Source organism: Melanotaenia boesemani, chromosome 11 (assembly GCF_017639745.1).
Source record: "Melanotaenia boesemani isolate fMelBoe1 chromosome 11, fMelBoe1.pri, whole genome shotgun sequence".
Classification (NCBI taxonomy): Eukaryota; Metazoa; Chordata; class Actinopteri; order Atheriniformes; family Melanotaeniidae; genus Melanotaenia; species Melanotaenia boesemani.
Genome location: NC_055692.1, coordinates 27,944,842 through 27,958,065, shown reverse-complemented (window position 1 = coordinate 27,958,065; position 13,224 = coordinate 27,944,842). Strand labels below are relative to the sequence as shown.

Below are 13,224 nucleotides of genomic sequence, written 5' to 3'. Positions count from 1 at the left end.
TTGCACTGGCTTAATACACCTGCTTGACCACTGTAATGTAACAGATAATCTTTCTTGAACCTTCAAACTAGTCCAGCTTATTCTGACGTCAGGAAGTCAATTTTCTTGAGTTTGTGCCCTGAGATTATCTTTAACCCATACATCCTCTCCAGTCCTCTGCTTTGTTGAATTATTCAGAGCGGTGACTGTAGAAGGGCCTGACACTGAATAGAGGTGTTAACTGTGAAGAGCTGGCCTCTTTCACACTACGGCTACATGAAAGCCAGTAGGGCCTGACCCATCCTTGCAGCATCACTACAATCCATCACAGCCAAAGCCGACTTTCATGTGACATTTGTTTCTTTGAATACTGCCTTTGGCATTAAAATCTCCCTTAAAACGATAAAAACAAAAATTTTATTGTAAGTAAATAAGTTGCTGAAATGTCTTGTGCTTAAATGGGTCACCAATACACTGTGTTCCAAAGTATTATGCTGTTATTGTTCATTTCTCTCAAATAACCAACGTGAAGGACAGTGAATAGGATTTTTTTTAATAATTAAAAATTATATAATATTATATAATTATATGGATGTTATGGAACAAAACTAACAATGATGAAATGATGAAATTGTTTTATTTTTTGGCCAATCGCTCAAAATCCAGTGTATTAAATTATTCAATATAACAGTATCAAAACATTAAATAGGTTTTAAAGGACTGCAAATGTTTCCTTGGCATGTTTTTTTGTGTTACGTAGGAAATGATGTTTTTTAAAAACTCTCATCCACTCAACCTGCAAGTCCGTGAATAGTTTCTGCCTGGCTCTCATTTAAGGATACCAGAATTGGCTCCTAAGGTTGCTGTTTGGAGGTATACTGCCTCCCACCCGCAGATCTCCATTTTAGGGTTGTTCCATGGGTTTTCAATAGGGTTGAGGTCAGGAAACAATGGTGGCTACACTACGAGTTTTTCTCCCTATATACTTACAGCAGCCAAAGACTCAATGGTATTTTTTGCAGCATGTGATTTACTGCAGAAGGCACGGTTCTCCCTTTTATTCCATGGCAGTAAATGCTCTCATAGAAGCCATTTTGACACCCTCAAACACCCTAAAAGGGTCTACCATGGACTCTTCATTATTCCACTGTTTGAAAACTAGTTTTTATGTAATATTTATGAGCCCCACACTGCAAACTTTTTCTTTGTGAGCATTGGTTAAGGGTGGCTGAAATACAGCTTTATGTACAACTGCAGCCTTTGTCTGGAGTACCCTTCATGGGGAGGTTCTTGGAATTCCATAAAAACCAGCAGCTTCCTGGTTTTTCCTGCTCTTTTAAAGAGGTGCATTTACTGGGCAGAGACTTTCCTTGATATGCCTATATCGGAACAAAACCATCTGCTTTCTAAATCACACACTTTTTTTTTATTCTTTCTTTAACAGTGCGACAATCCTGCGTAAGGTTTTGTAAAATTTCCAGTATTTTCATTCTTTTCCCAAGCCATTGCACTATTTTATGCTTTTCATTTGCAGGAAGATCCTTCCTTTTCCCTCGTAATGCATGGAAACCAATGATCAAACCTGACTGAGATTGTTATCAGTGATCTAAACAAACAGGAGAAAAAATACAAGCGAAATCTTCCACAGAAAAAGTAAAACCCAAATGTTAAATTCACTGAAATGATGCAAAATCATGCAGAATCATTTGGAGCATAGTGTATGTGTAGCAACCCTAACCAGCAATGTGGAAGAGTAACGAAAATATAAATGATAACAATAAAACAAAACAAAAAAACATACATATTTAAAATGTTCACAGCAAAAAAGCAGCATAACTGGCGTTTCCCTTTGAAGTCAGTCAAACTGGAGAGTGTCTGTCTCTGTTTGAAATGATATCAGTGTCAGCTTTGTTGCTGGTATTTGCTGTAGAGCAGATTCTGTATTTACTTTCCAAGAAGAAACATTTATTCAGCCAACTCTTGTGAGCAGTGATATGCTGTATCAAGACAGCTTCTGCAAGAAAGGGACAAGGTACAAATCTTTCTTATAGAAATATAATAGAAAGCTCAAACATCTTACAAAAACATTTTTTTTATTTTTTTTATTTGCCTGTTGCAAGTCATGTATTTTTGCCCACACTGTGAGACTGCCAAGCCTGACAGAAAAGAAAAAAAAGAGAAGTGCAGTTTATAGCAACCATTTTAGTAGTCTGGGAACTGACAGCGTGGGAGGAAAATGTCACAAGCAAAGTAATTGGAAACACATACACACTGTTAATTGTGTAGGAGTAACAAGTAACCACAGACAGCATATCAACATTATTTACTAGCCAATTTTACTGCTTGTGTAACCACGATACTCCAACGGGGGCAGAAAAGACACCGGTTTGTCGAGAAGTTTGAATAAAGTTTGTCTAGCTGAAAGGGGCTTTTGCAGCCAAAAGTGAGGTAATTTGCCTGAGCTTTAAATCCTGAGACTTGCCAATATTAAAGAAAGTCCTTGAAATGCCTGGTAATAGAAAGTGGAAAGCTAAGCAAGCAGGCACCTTGCAACCCATCAGCTTTTAAAATGCCAACATTCAGGCTCTGAATGCTTTAAAGACAGTCTCACAAAGGAATGTGAGTTGAAAATTATAATCCATCTCTTGACTGAGACAAGAGGAAATTGAGGTAGAAATGAGGGATTAAAAAAATAATAATCCACATGTGTTTTTGACAGGCTAGTCAGATGGTGGGAGGCAGACTGCAAGCAAAAACGCCACCTTCTCTCGGCGGCTTTCACTTTGTCTCCATGTGTTTGCATTGTCCACAAGTGTAGAGCTGTCACTCAAATAAAAAAACTGGGACCTTATCACATTATAACGTAATAGTGTTATTGTAGAAATGTGAAACGTTTTGTGTTATAATGTGATAAATTTGGTTGTAGGAAAATGACTACTGCATGCAGATGTTGCGGCCAGAAATAGATTTTCTGGAGATTATTTTCGGCAAGTAGAAACATTTCAGTTTTTTTTTTTAAAAAGGATTAATTGTTCTACTCTGATTTACTGTTGGATACACAGGAATGTGGGACAGGTATGAGCAACACAGTAGGTCACCTGACTGCGTAGAGAGACCATGTATATGTGTCTGGGTATTGCTCTTGGTTAACATGTACCAAGGGTTACGCCCATGGCCTTGCTGTCTTATGAAAATTAAAATTTTATAGACTATAAGCACCACCGGGACTGGGAGAATTAGGTTGCCAACACAAAGATATAGTCTTGTCTGGGTGCAACCTCAACATTATCACGTGTCCTCCAAGCTTCATCCTTATCCAACCTCTCCTTGTCTCAGCTTAGCATGAAGTACACCTTAATCTCATTTGGTAAATTAGACATTTCTCTGGTCTACTGCATGAACTGTTTATATTCCATGCTTTCACCACAAAATGTATAGTTTTTATCATAAACCATCCCTTTATAATGTGATATGGTCCAGTTTTATTGTTTTTAATCTGGATGACAGCTCTACATTTCTGTCCCACTGCTAAAGTATAAATGAGTTTAAAATCTTTACAGCTTCATCAATTTAAAAACGACTCATTTTTCCGGAAACATCAAGATGGTAAACTACTTAAAACTCAATACATTTTCAGAGAATGATTAATTAACACTAACAAGAAAGCAAAAGCAACAAATCATGTCTGTAAAAGCACTGTGTCTTATTTCTTTGTTTATGTTTAAGTAATTAGGCTTTACATAAAGAAAGTAAAGCTTTTTAAGATGATTAGACTGGACTGCTGTGTAGTTAAAAGCACTTAATAGTGGTGTGATAACCATGTCCAGCATGAAAATCCTTGCAGTAAGCTCGCTTCACATCCCAAAGCTATTTGACTACTCAGATCTGCCCGCCTTCATTTTCCTGCGTCTGGATCGGAAAATAGCCCTTCCTTTGAAGTTGCTCTTATCTGTTCTTTTCATACTGTAGCTCCCAGAGCAGACTCTGAACAACCATCAAAGAGAAAACCGAGTCAGTCCACAGAAATTTTGGCACTGAGACTGAAATGAAGCACTACTCTTTTATGTGAAATAAAGGTGGACATATTTACACAATTGCAGTCTTAATGGAAGAAGATATAACATGCACAGATGTGTTTGAGTAGTTTATCTGTTAGATGTTGCATCATTTCTGATTTGACAAAAGCTCCTACAAAGAAGGTTTCACACCTGTTGCAACTCTGTCAGTGGTGCAAAAAATACATTTTTCCTTAAAGTGAGTAAAAGTAGGAGTTTCTAAATGAGAAAATACTCCATCACAAAATTTCAACAAGATGTACTTGCAACACCAAAATGAAGAAAGTGGCCCCTTTAATCAATATGTTATCATATCTTATTTTCTAATAAACTACATGCAACTTTTTTAATGACTTTTTTTAAACTATTTTACTATTTCTTGACACCAACAAGACAAATATAAAGACCTATAAAGAGCTAGTTTATACCGTCTTAAAAATAAGAAACTAAATTAAGCTCTACATAAATTTTATGGCTTTTTTTTTTTATTTATGTTTCACCCCATTTTTGGAGGACAAAAAATACCCTCTTTACATATCAAAGAGTGAAATCATATAAATAAACCAAAGAGGCCCGAACTTTTAAACTGTGATGGTAAGTTTTTAATTAAGGTGTCAGAAAGTCAGCCAAGATTTAAGGATAAATCTTTAAACTTCAATAACTTATAATCATAAAGACTATTACAACATTTTTATTCCGTGTACCAGAAGTAGAAAGAGAAATGTTCTACAGAAAATAGTGAATACTGTTATTCCTGCTTTTAAAGACCTTTACAGGAACAATAAAAAGGCATCTCACTTTTAATTTGGATCAGAAATAAAGCCATGTAGGACTTGCACTTGCAGGCACTGACTCCTGTTATATCAGACAAAGCTGACGGGCCACTGGGAACACTTGTAGTAATGTATTCAGCTCATGCTGAGAAAGCCTTCCTATTGATTAGTTCATTAAGCCTGAAGCCACTGGGACACACGTAGGAGGCCTGTTCTCCTACAGAACGCCTGCTGAGATCCAGTGATCCAGAATCTGTTACAAGGATGGTGTCTTTTCACCACCCAACAAGAAAGTTTTAATTATGATGGCTGTCTATAAGAAAAATTAGGGCAAGACCTTAACTCCATGCCGCATTAGGAAGTATTTTTCATATTTATCTCGCCAGGCCCAGACGTTCCACGGTCCATTACAGAATTTTCCACACTCAACACCAGTTAAGTTATTTTCCAAATTTATCCACAGACTCTTGATTTAATCCAACATATTTCGCTCTTCATAGGATCCATGAATGACAGCATCATTTGCCCGCCACTGACTTGAGACCTGCCAGTCTCTAGCACAAACACATTTCTGAGGCTATGCATTCAGACACATGACATTTAGTATTCCACACACAGCAGCAGCAGGCCTGTTGTCAGTGGAGACCGAGGTGATGTTTGCTGCAGGCGCAGAGCCGAACAGTTCCAGGAAGGTCGGGTGAGAAGCAGAGCTGCACAGATTGAATAACTATCACGAAATGTTTCTCTAGCCCTAAGTCATTCATAAAAGATGAATTCTTTCTTCTTTCCCATCACAAACTGTTAAGCAGCACAAATTTAGCCTGGGCTCAACATCGAGAGGATACACATAGTCATTAGACGGGGACTAAATGTAAAATGTTTAGCTTGAGTGGTTGGTTTACAATTACTAACACAACCTAGTCTCCCTCCTTTTTTAATTGCTGCTTAAGTCCTCTCACTGTGTTTGAGTACTGGAGGCTCACTGGACTATGACTGGCATCCACACACGCTATGATGTCACAAATCGCACTGGCACAAGCACAGGCTAGGATTTATTGTGTACAGGAAAAACCTGCAGCTGCTCATTAGAATTTTTTGCTCAGCAATGTTTATAGATGCATCAACAGATTTGTAAATGAACGTACATTTTAGAAACACAAAATCAAGTCCCTCTTCAGCTCTGTTTACTGATTTGAAGCCTGGGGAAAAGGTCGCCTCAGAACGAAGACAGGACCTGTGCAGCTGCGGGGTACACTCTACTCCATCTGCATTTCTGTTCAGAGCTCAGCATCATTTACATTTTCATAATTGTATAACAGGGTCCATTTGAAAAGAAATTAAATACTTGCCCCCACAGTCTGCCCTCACATATATTTACATATTTATTATGCCAACTTTTATAGTTCATAGAACAACAAAGGCAGGAAGGTCGCCCTGTGAAGAAAAACATTTTTCTTCCTTTAGCCATAAATGGACTTTAATCAGTTTATTGCAGTAAATTACATCAAACTGTAAATAAACAGAGGGAGCAGGGATAATATCATAAATGCTGCCTGGCTCCGTTTCTATTGGGCACATGCTTAAATGAACCAATTCATTCTAAATTTATATTTACAGTTTGACATCATTTAGCTCGCAGCTCTAGCCTTTCAGTGGATATTAAAGATGAAAATTTAAACAGGCACAGACAATAAGCTGTAACTCAGATTTTGAAATTGCTGGGGTTGTTTTAGGGACAGATAACATAGTTAATGTTAATATTAGAACACCTGTAAAGTAATTAATTTAATTTTTGATTAATTTCAAACTTGTTAAATTCAACAAACTAGCTCCCTGAATTCAGAGTCATTCTTGCTCAACGTCCCACCCACTGCTTTGGTGCAGCTGGTACCAGAAAAAAGGCAGATTCAGGATGCAAAGAGCAATGCACACTGTTTTCGATTAAAAGACAAGAGTGAGTGCAAATTCAAACAAGAGAACCAACAAAAAAACAGCACTCAGGTTTTCACTGCTAGATAAACTGAAACTGGTTTCATCAGAAACGGCACCTTGTTTTATTACATTGTACAAAAGCCTGCTAAACAAGGTCTTCCTCAACGGAAAATATTAAAAGAATGAACATTTTATCCAGCAGGTAAATATTTACTGAGAAAAAAACAATTTAAATGTTGCATATTTATTATTAACCAATACTGTGATCAAATGAAAATTGATGACATATTTTGAATAATTAACAGAGGTGTTAATCACAAGTTGCTCATCATACATTTTTAGTAGATAATAGTATGTTGTTTGCCAACATAACACATTCTGCTATGAGTCAATTTTGATTTGATTTGATTTAGGAGCCAGAAATCAGTTTACATGCTGAATAACACAATATACAATCACAAAAAGCAATTAAAATAACAAAATATAATTTAATTCTGAAAAACAAACATTCTGTATATCAGGTTTTCTACATAATCTAAAAGACAACTGAGTGAATACATTTCTATTTGTATACTTAAAAGCAGAATATAGACAAAGTCAAGTCAAAGACAACTTTATTTATATAGTGAAAGATGACCAGTTCCAGTCCTTAAGGGCCACTGATCTGCAGGTTTTAGATTTCTCCCTGCTTCTACACACCCAAGTCAAGTCAACAGGCCGTTAACAACATTGTGCAATGCTTAACAACAAACTTTTTGGGAATATCCATTTAATTTTAATCAGGTGCGTTGGAACACAGCAGCCTCTAAAACCTGCAGGACGGTGGCCCTCAAGGACCAGAACTGGACATCCCTGATATAGTGTAAGCCTTTTTCCTATTTCAAGTGTCACACAAAATATTTGTAGAACTTAACTAGGACAGCTTGACTTTATCATAGACTTCTGGATATCGACATTTTCCTCATCAAATTTAAAAAAGAAAATGCATTTTTGAAAACATCCCACATTATGTTTACTAAGTGTGTCTTACAAGAATGATTGCATTGAGGTTACATCTGTATTTTCAACTTGGATCTATTGGGCTGTTAATCACTGAATCGATGCATTAATAGATCAATGTTTTGTTATCCCCCCCAATAAGTAGCTGTAAATAGTAAAATTTCACTATTATTACCTGAAGGGTCATCTCTAAATGCCCATAAGCACTTTGAATGAGCAGATGGATCTTACTGATGAATAAAGGTATTTTCTGTATAGAAGAGGAATGAGTTGGCATACATACTTAAAAATATAAATGTGCATGCCAAATAGTGTTTGCCTCATCTCGTGCCCCACATCCTCCTACAAACAGTTTGGGCAATATTTAGAAAAAAATACACATAAGCTTAGTTAATCTTCACATTCATTTCCTTGATAAGCTCTCAACATGAAATCTCTCTCTCCCACAAACATAATAAATCAGCAACGCCTGCTCTCATAATCCAATAAAATAAATGTCAATTACTTTTTCTGATGAAAAATGGTTTGCAAGCATATGAATTCACATCCGCTGTGTGCTGTGAGTTGGGTTAGTAAAGCCTAAACCCAAAATGAGGGGATATGACAAGTGTTTTTTCTTAATTGTTTGTCCCCCCTGGCATCCTGTGGGAAAGTGAAAACCAGTACAGTGTCATGGGTCAGCTGGAATAAATAAGGCTTATGAGGCCAAAGACACTGAGGCTTAACAAGACATGTGTAGTAAATATCTGAGCGTATTTAGACTGTAGCAGCAGAGACAGTAAAATCTGCCAGGACAACTGTTGCCTGTGTTTGTGAGTGTGTATCTGTACAAGCTTTTCCTGTCTGTGTGAAAAATGCATCTACATGTTATTAAATCTGGATATTACTTTTTGTGGGAGGGTGGGGAGAAGATGAGTGGGTGGATTTAGCAAACAAGGACCCTGCTTCAAACATCCTTTGGACATGCTTACTCTGTTGCTAGGCTGGTATGTATGAAGGGAAAGCAATCCCTGCTGAAGTTGGCTTTCCCTGTATTACATTCCTAGCCATGCTTATTCTAAGCCCCAGGCACTATGGCTTGCATGTGTGCCCACTGTCAGGACCCCCCATAGATACAACTTTGAGAGGCAACAGAATAGTTTAGTTTGGTTTGCACCCTGTTAACTGGGTGTAGGACAGCAGTGTTCTACAGTTAATACAACTATTGCAATGTGTTGTAACCAACTTATAAACTTACTTTGAGTCACTATATTGATAATATACATATGTTTTAACACTGGACTCCGATAACAATGTTTTCTTAAACATTTAGTAGACAAACATATTTAAAATTTAATTATGAAAGGTTGAGTAAAGTGGTTAGTAAAGAACCGAGTTACAAGTTTATATGTATATATATATATATATATGTATATATATATATATATATATATATATATATATATATATATATATATATATATATGTATATATATATATATATATATATATATATATATATATATATATATATATATATATATATATATATATGTATATATATATATATATATATATATATATATATATATATATATTCGGTGCTGAATAAATGTGTTTGTGTCTGGGCTGGGGTGTAACCATTATATGGTAATTAAATGGTAAATTAGCCTAAGGCTAACACTGGTACAATGTATGACATGGCAGTCGTTATGTTTAAATTGTACATTGGCCCCTCATAAATATAACTAAATAAATAAAAATAATTTTAAAAACAAACTTCTGACATTATCTATACAATCCCTAAGCAGTGCTATGTCTAGTCTATAATGTTGTGCAAAGTGACATTACATATAGATATGGGATGACTATTTATCTGCTATGCTAACCACATTAGACAGCTTTGCAAGTTATATAGAGTAATGTTCACATCTGTTTACATCTGTTAATGTTCACATAATGTTACATCTCAAATAAACATCTTAAACCTAAAATATTACATTTTTAACCTGACACATGTGTAAAATATTAGCCATCCCAACAGTAAGGAGACCATTGCACTCTTATACACAGCAAAAGCAGAGGGCAGCAACACCAAACAACCCAGCTGACTCAGCAATTCTAAGAAGAAGCAAGGAGGAGAGAAGAGGAACTGAGCTGAAACCTGAGGAGCTACTTCAGAAATACAGCAGACAGTACAGGGACGGACAGAGAAATAAATGAATAGGAAACACTTGGAGGCAGACAGTAAAAGTTTGATAAACTCAAAGTTATTAAAGAAGCAGGTCAAGAACTTGTTGACCTTAATATTTGTGCCTTAAAGCATAACAGTTCCTCCAACCCCACCCTCTCCAACACAACTATGGCTGTCACAGCTACTTATCTATGAGCACCATCTACAAGCTGTTCCATCCAAACCACTGGGGCCAGTACAGACCTTTTCTTTTGTTCACTTCCTGCAGGAAGCTGAGACTGAGGTCAGACTGGAAAAACACACACAAGCTCTTCTGCACACAAGAGAGCAGCCCACTGAACACTGCAGGTACCATAAAAAATATTCAACAGTTGAATCAGGAATGCATTACATGTTAAAAAGGCACAAACATAATGACACAGGGGTTCTTTCATTGACACACTACCAAGCAGCAACATAAAAGGCACGTTTTAAATTATTTTTATACTAATATTTCAGGATTTAATAATGGAAGCTGAGGATGACTCATGAATGAAGCTGTGATAGTGCATATGGTAAATATAAATCCTTTGGTAAATGAGGAATACACACACACAAACACGTGCTCACACTGACGTGTACAGTCATGTTGCCTCTCGGCAGGTAGTGTTGGCAGATCAGCTGCTTATCTGCCTTCTGCTGGTTCTGGGGATATTTACAGCCCCCACCCCCCCAAAAAAGAAAGAAAACACTGTTTAAATAGGATAAGCCCACACTGCAATTTTTTACTACTACTACTTGTTGCTAATCTACTTCATGGAAGAAAATACCACACATTACCTACAGAGTGAGAATACCATTATTACTTTTATCAATAATACTGTAGTTTCACATTTTAAAAAAAAGTGTAAATGCTGATGCACCTGATGTCGAGCCACAGCAAATTCTGCTTGTATTGAAAATCCAGTATTTTGTTGGCAGATGCTTTTCTGCCACTGCGAAGCCTATCAGCCTAATGAAGTGTTCATCAATCAGTTTAATGGACGCACACACAGGCACTGACTGGTACAAAAGATGGCAGAGATGGATGACACAAGACTCGACTGGTAATACAGTAAAGTGACATGTTAATATGCATTCCTCTTTCATCACAGTCAAATCTAAGAATGTAGTAAAAATGTTTGTGAATCTGTCTGGACAAGCATGTTAACACACAAAAACTTACTTTGCTGGTATCTCTGGCTGCATCTTGCTTTGGGGCTTGGTTTTAACGTTGAATCCCACCCTTTGGATTTGTTTTGGTTTTTGCAGGTTTTAGTAACACATTCAATTTTATGTAATGTTTAAGTAAATCAGCATTTTGTCCTCCTTCACAAGGGAACAAACAAGGCTAATGGGACTCTACATTAAACCTCCCACAAAGCTGGAAAACAGAGGGTAGAAATAAATATTTAATGTCAAACCCATAATATGAACAAACCCTGCCTTTTTTGCAAGCTACAGCCAGATGTTCATTTTCAGTGAAACAAAATTTTATTCTGGGTCCACCTGTTCCAAAGACAACTGTGACTGGTTTAAAGTGCAAACAGAGCAGAACTTTTTTTTCTCCAGACAAATCGAATAAAGTGCTTCAAAGGTATTTTCAGCTACTTCTTTTCTGTTAAAGTTTAACCAAACATTACACAAAAACTTTAATTCTTTCTTGCATCACAAGTGATAGTGGCAGTGTCTTTAGAAAGGAGGAAAGTAACAGGCCAGTTGGCAGATAAATACATACAAAACTTTGGCATCCCACTGATGTAGTAGTGTCTATAATAAAACCCAAATTGAATAGATGCACAAGCCCAAAACATGCCAAACACATGGCACATCAAAACTGACATCAAATCACGAGAATCTTATTAACTTCGCTATCAGACAAATAACTGTTTCTCTTGAGAGAAATACACCGCCACAAACTTTTAGTGGGTCATAATACACTAATGAGATACTGTTTTTGTGTGAGTCATCTTTTTTATTTTTAAAAGAATATCCTGCTTAGTCTGCCTGCGAAGTGTGAATCATTTCTTCTGAACTCAAAACACCCTTCTTCTTGCTTTTGGTGAATATTGTGTCTAAAACCAAACAAGTTCAAGTGAGATGGCTTCTGCTCCAACTATTTAATCACACCATCTGCTTTGAAAATAATTCTGAACAAACTTACAAACTATGTACATAACTTAATCAGTATTATAATATCTTAATCACTGTACATGCATAAAATGTCATTTTAGTTTGAGCAAACAAAAAGCAGCATCCAAATGGTATATATATATATATATATATATATATATATATATATGGGGTTTCTGTTCAACACAAGAAGCCTTTGTTCAGCAAGTTGTGTGAAACACTGCCACCCTAGAGGATTTTCAAAAGTTTCTTTCTTTCTTTTACTTACACTAGACTGTATAGCACATGGTCTCTTAATCTAAAGAGAGGTTGATGTGGTGGGTTCCATAATAGCCTTTCCTCCACAGCTGCCCACATGCCTGGGTACATTATGACAGACTAGGCCTGGAACTAAACCTGTTCTCCAACCACTGATGTCCAGATGTGCCTCCTATGGGTCTTGATCTGATGCTTACCATTAAATGACAAAAATAGCTAGGAATGTGTGTGTGTGTATGTCAATGTGTGAGCATTAGCTAAAGCCTTTATGAGAAAGATGGGAAGATTTTTTACCAATTTAAAGTCTGTTACATGTAGAGAATGAGAATCAAAAGGGAATTATCCTCACACTGTCCTGTAAGAAACTGGCTCTATAGCCAGCTATTTTCATGTTGTACCACTGAATATAGCAAAATTCGAAAGAATGATAATTTGCCCTCTTGTTGACTTTTGTGGAGGGAGTAAATGCATTTTTGAAAATGTTGAATTACTCATTAAAGCTACTTTCTTGGCATTAACTAAACTTCAAATAATCCTTCTGTTTGACAAAATTATATGTCTGCATTAAATTTAATTAGATGTAGTACAACACATCATTAAGTAGCCATTGCACTGATCTATGAATATACAAACTGGTTCCTGTCTCTACATCTACCACTAGCATCCAGCTATGTGGAACATGGAACATCCATAATCCTGTGAAGTACTAGAGTATTTTTTCCTTGTAATTCTAGCTTTTTTAAATATAATCTATTACAAGCAAATGTGCTAATTAGGGATGGAAAACAAAGTCCTTTTATTTACCTTTTTAGGTTTTGACAGATTAGGTTCCTACTCCCTCATGGCTTACAGTGGTGTGGTCCAGAGCCTTTGGTACAGCTCCTGAATCCCCAACACACAGCTC

The 13,224-nt window shown here is 36.4% G+C and overlaps 1 protein-coding gene across 1 annotated transcript in view; it reads right to left on the bottom strand.

The window, feature by feature from the left end:
- zdhhc8b (zinc finger DHHC-type palmitoyltransferase 8b) overlaps positions 1-13,224 on the bottom strand; it is a 56,633-nt gene that overhangs the window by 12,950 nt on the left and 30,459 nt on the right. The gene's annotated exons all lie outside the window — the stretch shown is intronic.